The sequence below is a fragment of the Mustela putorius genome, unplaced genomic scaffold, assembly GCF_011764305.1.
Source record: "Mustela putorius furo isolate JIRA1106 unplaced genomic scaffold, ASM1176430v1.1 tig00003845_pilon_pilon_pilon, whole genome shotgun sequence".
In the NCBI taxonomy this organism is placed as follows: Eukaryota; Metazoa; Chordata; class Mammalia; order Carnivora; family Mustelidae; genus Mustela; species Mustela putorius.
Window position 1 is genome coordinate 3,318,083 of NW_025421998.1, and position 16,285 is coordinate 3,334,367.

Sequence of the window (16,285 nt, forward strand, 5' to 3'; positions counted from 1 at the left end):
TAGAGAATGGGGAGGGGGCAGCTGTGTTATAACCCGTTAATCAAACATCTTTGAAATACAAAACTTAACATAATCTACCGTATTTGGCATCACATGTACAGCACCCAAAGCATTTTGTAGCCCAATTAAATTTTACAAGAGAGTCTGAAATAAAACTCTAGGTCTAATGACTCCAAACAACTCAGAGGGTCCTAAGAGCCGCACGGAGATAAGGGCAGCTTATCAATATTTGGATCCCCTCTGTCTGTGTGTGTGTGTGTTCCCTGAATTTACTGGTGGTGAGTGGAGCTCTTAAAAACAGCTTTCTCTGTGGCATATGTACTTGTCTATAAGTGCTGAGTGGGTTGAATACACACGCCGTCTATTTGCATGTTCTACTATTAAAAGCTGTATTAAGCTGCCTGGATCATATCAAAGGTACAAATCAACAACGTGCCTGGAAAAGCAGTAAGTAAATTCCTTCCAACCTTTTGAACTACTCTGCATGTGTCAAGACCTCCTAAGTAAGAGTTAAAAAGCATTACCTTTCCGGTCCTCTCTCTTCCACCAGCAGACTCTTGGATCATGTGGTAAGAGCTGTCTGAGGAGTTCCTCTTCATGGTTTTGGCACTCTGAAGTTTTATACTGTACTACTTCTTTGCACACTCACACATTGGTACCACTCAAACAGAGGAGGGCTGGGGCTTTGTTTGGGATTGGTTAGAATCAGCATGACATCAGCAGATGACTGGTTTTTCCAGTGTGAGACATATTTCATAATTCATTATCTAATGGAAAGCCTTTCTTGGCTGCTGGGACACTACTTGGTGATCACCGAGAGCCAGGGAAACCTCTGACCGACTAGACTACCTTTTAGAAAAACACTGACATTGAACAGCTAGAGCTCCCTGAGTGTCCAGCTTCCAACTTTTACTGCTCGAGCACACACTTCTCATTATATTCAGGTTCAGTTTTATGTCTTCACATAAAACATCTGTTACTTCATGAAGTTGCCTCTATTTACAAAGTATTTTATTGTTTCTTACAGGGAAGAAAATTTGCAGTGCTCTTTATGGGGATTCTGATTTTACTTTTTAAAATAAGATCCTTCATGGAGGGGAGAAAAAGGGGAAAATATGTTTACCTATATGAGAATGGTCTGCCTTCCCTGACTTACACTATGATTTTATGTCTTGAAATTGAGTGTCTGCTTCATGAATCACATATCACCCAGAACTTGGAAAATACTCATTCTCTGCTAGTGAACTTTGTACCTATCCTTCCCAAGTCTTTAAGAATTCCAATCCAACTAACAGAGAAAGAAAGCAAGCTCACACATCATTCTTCTTTATCAGAACTGCCAGTCCTGTGATTTCTAAGTTGTTGCGAATATAACATGAGATTAATGAAAAGAAACAAACGTTCCTTGGAATAGGAGTTAAGATGGTGAGAGTTTCTGTTGGGGGAGAGGGTTGCTAGCAAGGCTGAGAAATAACACAGTTGGGAGGAATCTTCAGACCAGCACAGTGGGGAAGGGTTGTTTGAAGGAGCAAAGCTGAAGCATGAGCCGGGACTCATGACAAGTTGAATAAAATGTGCAAAATTGGGAGCTAATGAAAGCCATATGACCAGATATGTTGTTTTGTATGCAGGATTTAACATGCATAAAATAAACTTTTCACTGTGCCCACAAGCAAAATATAGAGGCTCTGGCCTCCTGATGTGTAGTTGGAGAAGGTTCCTTTAGGACACCAAAAGTTTGCTGTGTGGGAGGGTCTGCCTTGGCTAAGCACAGAGAGAGTGTGGATGGTGAGCTGTGCATTGGGGTGGGGGGGTAGTCTAAGAACTGCATACGCAGAAATAAAGTAAGAAATTAAATCATTAGGTTGTAGAAGAACAGAGGGAGTCTGGGAAGGAAAGATAGAGACAGGATCAGTTCTGGTTAACTCCAAAACTCCCTGCCAATCAGTTTGGAATCGGAGGGAGGGACTCAACCTCTATGGAAGAAAGGAACTTCACCAGCCTTTCTGATGAGCACTCCTGGACAGCCCTGGCAGGCAGGGCCTCTGAAACCCCCTGTCCCCCCACCCCCACCCCAGGCATGAACCCTGGTGTCCTGGAAATACCATCGTGTTTATGACTTTGGGGGCACAAAACAAACCCAGATCAGACAGACCCTGTTCCATGGTTTGCTACCCAACAGAACCTCAGCCCTCAGTGTCTGGGCCTATCAAGTGGGATCCACAATACTCAACTGCAGGGTCAAGGGCATGCTCAGAAGATCGCAGGTGATACTCTTTTGGAGATGCCTTGGGGGCTTTCTGTCCACATTCGTGTCCCAGAGACGTGTAGAGCCCCTTCTAGAGGAGCGACCTTCTTCTACATGTGTGTGTGACTCAGATCGAGTTGGCCCCCGGATGCCACCGAGGTGCCCACTTACCGGGTCAGCCCACCCGCAGTGATGTCATCCTCTACCTGAATCCCCAGCCTTAGAGCTGAGCCACGCTGGAAATGCCTCCTCACTCCGTGGAAATTAAGGTGGGGGCGGGGGGGGGTGGGGGCCTAGAGGACACAGGCAGGTTAAAACAACTTGGGTCGCATCTCGAGGACCGGGAAAGAGCTCTTGCCTGCCGAACTCAGGGCCCAGGGGTCAGCCCAACTCCTGACAAGCATCTCCTTTTCCAGCCTCGGTTTGGTTTCTCTTTCACTTCCGGCCCCCTCCCCCCGCAGCGTCCCCACGCCCGGCCCTGCGGTCCCCGCTGCTCGGCCTGCTACTGTACCTTGAGCAACACCTGCTGGCAGCTCCCAGGGATCACGCCGGAACGCGGCCGCTGCTCGAGCCCGGCTCGCGGCGCCGGAGTCTGGGCCAAGCCGCTCCGAAGCGGCCGCCTCTATTTTTACCCCGAGCACCAGCAAGGGCAACTTCTTTTAAGAGCAGCTCTTGATTTTTCCCCCCTTTTGGCAGCTAAAGAATTCAGCGAAGGGGGAGAAAGAGAGGGTGGGGGGGAATCTCTATTCAGTGAGTGCAGCTGGGAATCTCTGAACCCAGCCCTCGGTGCCAGGGTCGGAAGCAGGGCCGGGGTCAGGGACCAGCGCGGGGACCCGCGGGAGGGCGGCGGCGCGGGCAGGGGCGCGCGGGGAGCGCTCACGCCCCACGAGCTGTCCCCTTCCCCCGCGTGGAGCTGGGTCCGACCCGCTTCTGCGCTAGCACGGTGGCCCGCTGCCACCGCGTTTTCCACCTAGTGCAGGCGGCCTGATTTACTGGCGACTTCACAAAGCTCCCGACTACTCGCCCAAGCGCTTGCAGGGGCTCTGTTCTCGCCTCGAGGAGCGGCCCCTGGAGAACCCGGCGGAGCAGCTTGCTGCGAGAAGGAGCCGGGAGGGAAACTGTGGTACCTTATTTTACTGTAATTGCAAAAGGCACGATGTGCCAGAGATTTATATTTAGACGTTGTATGTTTCTACTTTTATGTAAATGGAGCAATTAGGGCCCGTCTTGCTGCTGCTAACTCCAGTGCTTGTGCCTTGCTGGGGAGCTGGTGTTTTCAATCACAATTAGTGAGCTGGTCAAAAAACAAAGTTCATTTAAGGATAAGAGCTCAGTGGTGGGAAGAGAGGAGAGACTGGCGTCCCCGGGGGGGGGGCCTCCCTGTGGCCTGTGGTGCCACACACCTTAGGGCACGGCTAACTTATAGTGGTGTTTACCCGTGGCAGCAGCTGTCCCCGTACAAAGTTGGCAGAGATCAAGAAGCAAGAATGTTCATTTTTCTTCTCAGGCAAACCGTATGTCCTTCGGCTTTCATCCATGCTATTAATTGGTCTCTTTGCTCACTACTCCTGGAACAAGGAGACAGGCCTAGAAAACGGGGCCGTTTTTCACGGCTCTCTTATTTTCCCTGCGGTTCACGCACTGCTGTTATTTGGTGAAAAATACACGCCAGGGGACACAAACGCCCCAAGCAGGTGACCAGCAAGTTGTCATCTGATTCAGCTGAAATGGCAGGAGGCTGGGGGGGGGGGTTCGGAGCGTGGACTCTGCCGCTGACAACTCAGGGTGTTTTCGTTCCTTCCTATGAAAAATCTGTTTCCAAAAAAGCATGAATTCTGGTTCATCCCGTCTGGGAAACGGAACATAAAACGTGACTATGGAGAGAAATCAAAAAGACTCGAGGTGTTCTCAGCAGCTGCCGTGTTATTCTGGGTTCAAGGCAGGAAAGCCTTGCCTCAGTGGGGAGCCGTGACTCCCTCCAGAGGCAGCTCAGAATCCAGAAAACGTGGGCAGGATCCAGAGTGATATTTGCTGCAGTGAGATCAGGAGTCTCGTCAAATGGTTGAGATGGAATACAGGGTTGGCAAGCCCTGCCTGTTTCCTGGACAGCCGGAGCCTGCCCATTGCCTGGGCCCTTGGGTTAGTTAGAGAGACTTGGGACAAGGAAGGATCAGCATTCCAGATCCACAGTTGAACCTGGAAGCTGTCTGCTTTTAAGTCAAATCAAGCAACCAACACAGCCAGAGAGGGAGAGGGAGACATTAAAATTCCTCCAAAACTCATTAGAAAATAACAGGGTCAGAAATAGTTAATCCCAAACCCAATTCCTAAACCTCATATTTCTCTGAGAACCACCAGAATAGCCCACGAAGCCTTGTACTGTGTACAGCTTCTCTGTTTGCTGAGTATTTGGAAATGTCTTATCTAAACCGAGGGAACTCAGATGCTACGACTGAAATGATTAGGAAAATAGAAGAAGAAGGGGGAGAAGGAGGAGAAAAAGGTGGAGAAGGAGAAGAAAAAACCCAGTAAACTATTCTTCCCGTCTACAGTAGCGGTTGATGATTTTCCTCCCCAGGAGACATTAGGCAATGTTTGAACACAATTTCGCCTGACGTATCAGGGAAGAAAAGTTCTAAGGGCATCTAGTGGGTAGAGACCCGGGATGCTGCCATGCATAGATCAGCCCCCAGAAACGGAGAAGTTATCGGGCTCCAAATGGTGATTGTTCTGCAGTTGAGAAACCCTGATCAAGAATTTAAATTTTCCAGTTTCACCTAATTCCCTTCCTAGGTGTGCTCCAAGGGGCCTTGGCAACTAGGCAAAATCTTCATAATTTAAGTGATTCTGCCTCCTCGCATGTCTTGTGCTTCCTGATTCATGGAGGCCCACACCCCACAGAGATACTGACACAGAACAAGGGTACCTCTGGGGTGACATTGTCGCCATCCCCACTAACTGTCCAGTGCAGCCGCTAGACATTTCGTGCTGGCTTTGTGTTCCAACCCAAAGCAGAACCTTGGTGACCAGCAATGAAAAGACATGAGCTGGCCCACACCCAAGTTGTTAGGAGACAAGAGACTCCTGGAGAAGGGTAAGTGAGGGAAGAATGAGTTGTTCATTTTAGCAATCCGGTGTCAGATAAATCCACACAATGGAGAATTCCCTGAAGCAAAATTCACAAAAGTGAGATTACCGCACCTTTCTCCCTGAGCAAACAAATATGATGGAGCTTGGTGTTATTTGTTTAATACCTTAGGGGAATGACACAGAGTCAATATCCAAAGAGATAAAACAGAATGCTTTCCTAAATCCTAACGCCTGTTCCAAGCAAGATTATATTCTCCAAACTTCCCTTTTAAGAGGAAATGGTATGGACTATTTGAGGAAGGCTGTACCCTGACAGGTGGGGCTTTCCTTAAAGCCTGGGGGGTGGAGGTGGAGGTGGGGGAATGGGACTGTGTGCAGGGTCCCATGTCTTGGAAAATCACCGTGGTCGTCACCCACTGGTGTTGCTGAGACCCACAAGAGGGAATTTTCCTGGATCCAACTCACTTAGAAGTAAAATGCTGTTCTCCACATGATGAGACCAACTTGCCTGGCTCATGACTTAATCCCAGAGCGACTGGGCTCATCCAGAAAGGAGGGGGCCAGTCAGAGATTGTTTTAAGATGAAGAGACACCCTTGAGCGGAATATCTTAGACACCCTGTGGCCATTTCATCAACTCCAACATGTGAATCACAGTCTCCTCAGGTAGATGGTTATTTTGGAACCTGAGGCCCCAATCTACTTCCAAATGATTCAGAAATGCCTGGATTTCTTCCCAAGAAGTAACCATTTACTACTTAGGAAAAACTCAATATATAGAGAGACATGATCTTCTACCAAAAAACATATAGTGAGGAGGGGAAAAAAAAAACCATTCTCATGAATAAGAACTGAGTAAATGTGCACACAAAGTCCTTGCCAGCCAATATATATTTCCAAATTGTTTCGCATAACTCAGTTCTAAGCCAAACAGGAAACCTCTGCTACAGGGTTGGACCTTCCTGTTGCCCCAGAAGAGTAGGAAAATACTCACAAGAACCCATCCGATGGACTGTTGTCATCATTTCTCTCCCCGGATCCCCTCAGGGAGCGATGTCCATGGAGCCGTCTTGAGGACATACACGTTTAGCCTAGAAAGTCCACTGGACCCATAAGGGCAGAGATCTTGATTCTAATCCAGCTTCATCTATCCGCAAAGATACCCCACGACCTGTTCCCAAATTGGAGCTTCAGAGGGGAAGACGCAGAAAAGGCCAGGGACGGGACAGTTTTTTGTATGTATTTTTTTTTTTTTTTAAATCAGGGAATTGCTGCATCCCTCGTGTGCTGATAGAAAGAGTCCAAAGGTTCTATGCCTCTGTGGGAGCAGCTCCGTGGCACGTCCGGACCCGCACGACGGGAGCGCCACTATTCCGGTCACTGTGTACTTTTGTGCACACTGACAGCACACCCTGGCTCTGGTTCAGCTCGGTTAGTAAATATTTCCAGGTGCCTCGCTCTCATTTTAGGAAGGTCAAGTTTGCAAAGGTGAACTAGCAAGCAGGACCTCTGTAAGCCTTTATCAGCTTGGAAAAGCAAACTGTAGGTGCAATGTTCTGAGAGTTTAGAACCTCCAGATTCTACAACTCATCTTCAACTTTCAGAAAAACTACTGATGCCCACCATCCCTTTTCTTGGTCTTCACTGAGTTCCTTTTCAAGGGTGAGAGAGACCAATGAAAGAAGGGAGAGCCATTGTATTAGAAGGAAAACAGCTTCTCCCAAAGAGCCGAGATCAATTTGGGATTGATTAGTGAACAGGGGCAGAAAGCCCATCATGTCATTTGGCTAACTCCAATATGATTATTGAACTATGACATGAGAAAAATTAAAATGGTGCTCCCTGTAGAAAAGAGTTCACCCGGTAAGTTCCCAAATTGCAAGGAGCTTTTGTTTTATTAGATGCTCTTAGCTTCATGTTAGTCACAGGGAAAAAAAAAAATGCCCACATACACACGCACGACTAAATGTAGTCAGTTTGCTCAGCTGTTGCTGACGTCACTGCTGCCCACTAGGAATGAGTTACTGTAATAATCCCCCTTTTATTAATCATAGGCTGGAGGAAGTAGAAAGTGGGTGACATCATTAGGCAAAAGACTGGGCTAACTCACGCTCCCATTTACTCAGCTTTATTATAACATTTCTCAAGTGTCATATGAAAGCGATTACCATTTCACACTTTCCCCCTCTGAGCCATCATCCCTAACCTTCAATCCAGACTCCCATAGAAGAGCTTAGCTTTCAGATGGAGGCACGGAAAGGCCAGATCTCCCCCAAGGGTCCTTGTTCCAAGGAGGAAGGTCCTCTCCAGAAACAGCTTCTTCCTTGGCTTAAGAGGGAGGCAGTCTCTGGAACCATACGTAGCATCCCAAGTGACCCTCGGTTCACACTGGCCCAGTGGCGTCTGATTGGACAGGACAGCCCATCAGGAAGAGGACCCAAATGATCAGGATGGATGCGGCTACACACGGCCACGTGGTCACCAAGGGCATAGTCTCTGCACCTCCAGGGATCTGAAGTAGGAAAAACTCCATGTGAAGATGGGCCAAAAAGTCATGGTTAAGGGAGTTGGTCCTGCAGCAAGGCTGCCTGGATTCAAATCCGGTTTCCACCACTTTCAAGCTGGGGTGCTGGGCAAATGACCTAGTTGTTGCTCGTTACCTGGCCAGTGAATGCTGGCAATAATGGGACCCCCTTTTAGAGGATTGCGGGGAGGGCTCATGAGCTAAGCCCCACAAAGCACAGAGGGCGTGCCCGCTACCTACTAGGTATTACTTCTCCTTTTTCTCAAAACTTCAGCAAACTGAAGTGAACTGTCATTGTCTCTCTATGGAGCACAGGGAGGGAGGCAGACGAGCTACAAAAAGCTATCAGGGGAGCACCTGGCTGGCTGAGCCAGTTAAGCCTCTGCCCTTGGCTCAGGTCATGATCTCAGGGTCCTGGGATCCAGGCCCTGTCAGGGTCCCTGCTCAGCGGGGAGCCTGCTTCTTCCTCTCCCTCTGCCACTCCCCCTGCTTATGCATACTCTCTCTCTGACAAATAAATTAAAAAAAAAAATAAATAAAGCAATCAGGGCCGACTGGTCCTAGGGGGGACCCGCCTGCATACTGTGGCTCTGTGGCTGACTGGAATGTCATTGGTCCATCTACCTTTCCCTTCTCCAGTGTCCCCACCTTTGACAACTCACAAAGTGGACAAAACCCAAGTGAGTAAAACCAAAAGAAGACGTCTGTTCTGGGCTGCTCAGGAGCTCAGCATCAAGCTTCTGTCGCTTTTGTAAAACATTTTGAACAAAGTTGTCAGGCTGGTCAGTGGTCCCTGCCCACTCTCTCTAACACACATTCTGTGTATGAAACGTGGAAAGTAGAGATAAATATAGGAGATGTAAATCCCTTATTAACATCCTTTCCAGAAATAATCATTGTTCAAAGAAAAGCATCTCCGTTATGCGGACGCATCAGAGAAAACTCGTTTTTACTGTGAGCGGAGCTATACCTCCTTCTCTTCAACTCGGGTCTTGCAGATGCAATTTTATAAACTTCTTCCCTCTTGCTTTCCTCGCAGCCCCATCCTGAGGGCTTAGGCGTGTGGGAGAATCTGAACGAACGACAGGCCAAAAGAGAAGTCTGGGGCTTTGACATGCTTCGATAGTGATGAAACTGACTCGGTCAGCGGAGGCCAACTGCAATAATTATTATCCAGGACACTTTAATACTCAGCTTCACCTTTGCTCGGTATTGAGTTACGATCACTCTTACTAGGTGAAAGGGGTTAGGCTCCCAAAATGGTCAGCTAGTGCAGGAAGGAACTGCCAGGCCACGTCCCGTGGTAAAGTAAAATAGTCCTATAATGGAGAGCAACTTGAGGATCTCCAAATTGGAAACTTCCTTTAGAGAGCCGAGGATGCCAGGATATCTGCTGCCCCCTATCGATATCGAGGAGAATAGCATGCACTTTTTAAGGAGCAAGGAAGGGTTGGGGACAGCTGGGGGCCGGGGCAGCCTGTTAGGTTGTAGGTGTGAACGGGCCCACTTCCATAAAGCCATGCGTGGCCAGTAAGGCAAAGCCGTTGAATTGGGTCCTGCTTTGCCTCAGCCTCTTCTGACGAGGGGCACTCGTGGGATCTAACAGCCGGGGTCAGAGGGGTGACCGGACAGAGGCCACCCACCCTGAGTGTGACCAGAGGGAGCGCTTATCGGACCTTCAAGACTACATATCCTTCTTCTGTACAAATTTCCGGGAGACCCGGAAAAGGAATGTGACCACTAGGGAAGTGAGACTTTTCAAGTTCGGATGCTACGGACTTGGGGAGGGAGCATCCCCATCCCTGATAGGTAACGAGCGCTCCTGCGTGTGGGGAGGGGCTGCGGCGCCCTCTTCTGGCGCGTCTGTACGGAATGAAAGCCTAAGAGGGCTGCATCGGGGAGCCTTCTCTGCTATCTGGCCACTCCCAATACAAAATTACTGCTTTTTAAATGGCATCTATCTTGATTTTTAAAGAAACACGCACTCTTGTAGAAAATGTAGACAATATAGATGACGACAAAAGTATAAACCTCACTTAACCATCTCTCTCAGAAATAATTAAAATTTTGATAAAGATCATTTACATGTATATACGTATATGTACCATGTACTTACCATACATACACATATACCCTATATATAAGCCATGCTTTCCACGTCTATGTAAAACGAAATTGCAGTCATACTGTTAACATAATTTTGTATAATAATTTTCATTTCTCATTATAGGGTGATGATTTTCGATGGCCTAAGTCCCTGAAACTACTAATGACAGAAGAGTAATCTATCGTATAGATGTGCCTTTATTTTTAAGCCTGTCTACTATTATTGTACATTGAATTTGTTTCCAAAATTTTACAAATTATAGTATTACAGATGGGTTTTTACTCTCCAATGCATCTCTGATTATTTTTTAAAGATAAATTCCTAGAGGTTGAATCATGGTATCTAAAAGCACGGGCATGTTTAAGACCTTCCTATAGATTACCAAATTGCCCTCCTAAAGGGTTTTATGTATTTCCATTACAACCAGTAGCATAGGGCATGGTTCTTCTCCTGTGTCCTGGCTTGGATGTTATTACAGTCTTTCCCCCAGGCCAAGTATAATGTATGGTTTGTGGGAACTTCGATTTTTAACTATTAGTTGGGATAAAACATATCGTTGTCCATCTGAACAGCTTTCTTCAGAGTAGCTGTTCATGCTTTTGCCCATCATTTATATCTTTTATTTATAACAACTTGACTCATATAATTTTATATTTTAAATAAAATTTTATTACATATAAATTTATATTATATATGTATATATTTTTAAATAATTTTATTATTGATGAGAACTTTTATATTAAGGGCCCTGACCCATTGTCAGCTACATATAATTTTAATTTCTCCCAGTTAGCTATTTGCCCTTTAATTTTGTTCACAATGTTTCTTATAAAAAGAGACTTTGCATTTTTTGTAGACTAATATAAGATTTTTTTTTTTAACTTTATGCTGAAGCTTCCTCTTCATTGGGGAGTTAAATAGATATTCATCAACATGTTTCTTTAAATGTTTTTTGACATTTTATTCTTTAATCCAAAATATCTGGGCTGTGTTTTGGCATACAGAACAGGGAAGACTCATAACTTCAAAAATATGAAGTTCAAGTTGAATTTCAAAAATAACTTTAAAAAAAAGCTTTAATCAGAATCATTTATCGATTTCGTTTTATGGAATGACATTTTTATCACCTGTTGAATGTGTACAATTATACAGTATGCTTCATTCCACCGATCTATCTGCTGCTGAACTTTCTACTCCTTTCCATTCACCTCTCTTTCCAATTTTAATGTTGTTCTTTTAACTTGGTTTTATTTTTATTTTTATGCTGTCCACTACCCCCCAAACGTATTTATCTTGTAACCAGGAGTTTGTACCTTTTAACCATTTTCACCCATCTCACCCACTCCCCACCCTCCACCTCTGACAACCACCAGGCTGCATTCTCTGTGTCTGTGAGTTCATATTCTTTAGATTCCACGTCCAAGCGAGATTGTACAGTATTTATCTTCCTCTGTCTGATTTACTTCGCTTTGCCTGATGTCCTCAAGATTCATCTGTATTGTTTGCAAAAGGCAGAATTTCCTTCTTTTTCATGGCTGAATAATATTCCATTTCTCCTATATACTACATTTTCTTTGCCCATTTATCGGTCAGTGAACACTTAGGTTGTTTCTATGTCGAGGCTATTGTGAATAATGATGCAATGAACGTGTGTGGGGGGGTGCGATATCTCTTTGAGATAGTGGTTTTTGTTTCCTTTGGCTTTATACCCAGAAGTGGGATTGCTGGATCATATGGTAGTACTACTTTGAATTTTTTGAGAACCTCCATACTATCTTCCACAGTGGCTGTACCAACTTATATTCCCACCAACAGTGAAGGGTTCCCTTTTCTCCACATCCTTGCCAACACTCATTATCTTTTGCCCTTTTGGTAATAGCCATTCTAACAGCTGTGAAGTGATGTCATTGTGGTTTTCATTTGCTCTTCCCTAATAATTAGTGATATTGAGCACCTTTTCATGTACCTGTTGGCCATCTGGATGTCTTTGGAAAAATGTCTATTCAGATCTTCTGCCCAGTTTTTTTTTTAAGATTTTATTTATTTATTTGACAAACAGAGATCACAGGTAGGCAGAGAAGCAGGCAGAGAGAAAGGAGGAAGCAGGCTCCCTGCCGAGCAGAGAGCCCAGTGCGGGCCTCAATCCCAGGACCCTGAGATCATGACCTGAGCCAAAGGCAGAGGCTTTAAACCATTGAGCCACCCGGGCACCTCTTCTGCCCACTTTTTAATCAGATTGATCTTTGTCATTACTGAGTTATGTGGCTTCTTTACATATTTTGCTTATTAATCCCTTATCAGATAGATTATTTTGTCCTGATATTCAGTAGGTTGCCTTCTCATTTAGTTGATTGTTTAATTTGCTATGTAGAAGCTTTTTAATTTGATGTGGCCCCATTCATTTATTTTTGCTTTTTTTTTTTGCCTTTGCTTTTGGTGTCAGATCCAAAAAATCACCACCAAGAGTGATGTCAAGGAACTTACCATGTTGTTTTCTTCTAGGAGTTTTAAGATTTCAAGTCTTCTGTTCAAGTCTTTGCTTCATTTTGAGTTGACTTTTGTCTATGGGGTAAGGTGCCCAGTTTCGTTCTCTTGCATGCAACTGTTCAGTTTTCCCCAACACCATTTATCAAAGAGACTGTCCTTTTCCTCATTGTCTACTCTTGGGGGCTTTGCAACAAAGTAATTGACCACATGTGCATGGGTTTACTCCTGAGCTCTCCATTCCTTTCCACCAGTCAGTTTGTCTGTTTTCCTGCCTATACCGTGCTGTTCCGATTACTACAGCTTTGCAGTTTGTAAGATGGTGTGATCATCGGGAAGTGGGATGTCTCCAGCTTCGTTCTTCTTTCTCAAGACTGCTTTGGCTCTTTGGGTTCTTTTGTGGTTCCATTCAAAACAATAGGTGCAGTGTCCTATATCCTCCTTTCTACTTTTCTGAACACCATTAACATCTTAGTCTCAGACCTTTCGCTGGAGGGGTGTGTGCTGGTGGTCTATGGGGAGAAGAGCTGAAACCATGAGCAGGAACTTTCCACGTGCCCTTGTGGCCACTGTCAGGCTGCCAACTTAGGAGCAGGTCCCTTTCTCTCGGAGGAATTCCCCTTTTCTGTTACCTAGCTTTGGAATTAAGGGTGTTAGAAAGATGCCGTGCTCTATGCCATCTATCTGTTGTGGTGCTGCAAGTATCTGACTCTTGGTCACCTCCGACTTTCACTGCTCTTATTCCTCCTTCTTTTTTCTTGCCTCTAACCAGCCCTCCACCCCACATCTCCAGAGCTGAGCCTGTCACCACTGACAAAACATAGCAAGGGAAAACAAAACCCGCCACATGCCCTGTGGGCCTGGCATGGGCTCATGGCTGACTCATTCCCTGGAGGGAGCTCCAAGGCCATCTTTGAGTCCTTCTACTTGTGGCCACTGTGGGGTGGGCTACAGCCCTCTTGTGGCTGGCTACTGGCCCCTTGCTGGTCCCTTCTTCTGTAACAGCCCAGGTATAGTCTGTGATCCTCTTTTGACTGATTTAAAAATAGGCCCACTTGTGGGGCACCTGGGGGACCCAGTCAGGGGAGAGTCCAACTCGTGGTTTCGGCTCAGGTCTGATCTCAGGGTTGTGAGGTTGAGTCCCACGTCAAGCTCTGTGCTCAGTATGAAGTCTGCTCATGTTTCTCTCTCCCTCCGCCCCTGTCTACCCTGCTCACACACTCTCTCTCTAAAATAAATAAAATCAATCTTTAAAAAAAAATAAGCCCATTTGCAGGTCACTTGTTACCACCCCATCACCACACTTCGGTGAACTCACCATCCCAACTGACCGAAGTTGGTCGCTGCATCTGAATCATTGCAGTAACCTCCTGGCAAACACCCTCTAAAGGATGAGCCTCTAAAGGATGAGCAGAACTCAGCACGCAAAATGACCCTTTAAAAAACAAAACTCAGATGAGGTCCCTCCCCTACTCATGCCATTTCATGGCTTCTTGGCCCACTCAGAGTTCTTACTGTACCAGAAAGGAGCAACATGAGCTGGCCATGCCCCTAACCACATCTTATCTCTGTTATCCTGGCCTTACAGTCCACCCATGTGGCACCTTTGTCATATCTCCAATGCGCAGAGCCCTTACCTGCCCCAGAGCCTTTGCTCTTACCCCTCCTGCCGCCAGGAATTTCCTCATTTTCTCCACCAGACGGCCCCTTAGCTCACTTCCTGACTTTCCGGTCAGCTGTCCCTGTTCAATAAGGCCTTTCTTAACGGCTCAATGTAAACTAGCAACTGACTCCACCCTGACACTCCCTAATACCCAGACTGTTTTTTTTTTCCTTCCATTATACTTATGACCATTCGAGATACTTCTTCATTGTCTACCTGACAACATAAGAATGAGGCTAGAGACACTGTTTTGTTAACAGCTAAATCTCAGCACCTTAAACTGTGCCTGACATTTATTAGCTGCTCAATACATATTTGTGGGCTGATGAGGGGATCCTAAGCACAGGCGCAAGGATTATCTGTAAGTAGGAAGAAGAAATTAAGTGTGGGCATAGACAGATGGGGTTACACCTGACAGAAAAGGGAATTAAGATAATTCTCATGAATTATAACTAATTTTTGTAGTGAAAAGGAGGATCAGTTCATCTGCTGGGAGTGGTGAAGGCAGTGTGTTGGAAGGTTTGAGTAACCAGTTGAAATTTTGTAGTGGGGCAGAAGGACATAGGAAGCAGAGCTAATGTGAAGAGCCTCAGGCATCCTTGAGGACCACTGAAGTTGAACACACTCAAGTTTCAAGGGGTACCAACCTGAGAGTTGTTCTGTTTAACCCAAGAGTGTTGTGAACCACAAGGTGTAGAAGAGGAAAAGGTCATTGTTTGGATAAGGCACTGCTGTGCAGTAGAACTTTCTGTGATGACAAAAATGTTCTGTAATTGGTGCTGCGCAATAGAGTGACCGCAGCCCGTGACTGGCCGGCCGCCACACTGGACAGGGCATGGGGAGCGAGCTAGACTCAGGTTCCGGTGGGCAGAAGCCACAAAAGGACAGCAAAGTGTGGGGCCACAAGGAAATGTCAATAAAGAAATGGTAGGTGGACTCAGGGAACTGAACTTGGTGAAGAAAGCAGCGAAGCCAGAAAACAACTGATAGTTTGTGGAAAATAGAGCCTTCCAGGAATCAGAAGCATGGATGCTGTGAAATGGTACGTTTGGAGCCAGATGGAGAGAGCTGACAGGAACTGTTTCTCAGAGAGTGGACTATAGAAGTTTAAGATTTCAAAAGGCAAACAAACAGTTGTAAACAGTGAAAAAGTGTAAGGTGTGGCCACGGGGATGGATTTCTTATGCAGAGCAAGTGTGAAAGTCCTTGGTGTTAAAGAATTCAAAGGTCTGTTGAGAGAGTGTAGAATGAATTAAAAAGCTGAGGTGAGGTCAGGCACAGAACATGGGCAACCAGATCCCCAGCACCTAAAAGCTGATTTTATACGAGTGATAGTATGATCAAGGTAATGCCGTTGTTAGTCAAGCACTCACCTTTGCTGGGCATTGATCAATATGCTTGACGTATGTAGGGTCTCCTTCTACCCTTTGAGCAGCCCACTCATGTAGGCTTTGGTAGTATCACTATTTACAAATGAAGCCACTGAGGCTCGGATGACTTGTCCAAGGATGCGCTCTGGAGGAACAAAGGTTTTAATCTCACTAAATCCATGCACGCACACCACCTCTAAACTCAATTGCCTTCTTACTTAGAGCAGCAGGGGGTAGTTGTAAGAATCCTGAGTGGCTCCCTCCCACCCCAGGCCTTGAAGGATGTGGGAGCCACAGGAATGCAGGTATACTTGATTGGGAGGAGAATGTCCACGAGAACTCGAAGTCAGTGACTAGAGGATGGAGCAAACTCTTGAATGCAAACAGAGTGATTGGTAACTTACTCACAGTGGAGCAAAGTGGGTGGGTGCAGTGCCAGGAGGAAGGTGGGAGCCCAGAATCCTTTGGATAGGATCACTGGGAAGGACAGTTCTCTGAAGGCCTTCATTTAGGATGGGGAGAAAGGCTGACAAACATTAATTGACCTTAAATGTTCCTACTTGACAAGAACTAAAGCTGAAAAATATTTTAGTTTATGAGTTCCTGGTTAGCACAGTAGCATTCAACTGTTTTTTGTTTTTCTTTTTCTTTTTTTTTTTTTTTTGCCATACTTGTGTTCATGAGGATATTATACAAGGTAAAAATTTCCAGAAGCATTGAACAAAGAGTGGGAATGAATCAATGTACATTCATTGGTGGTTGGGTTAGGTAACTTGCTTTGTTTTTGTATAATTGCATTG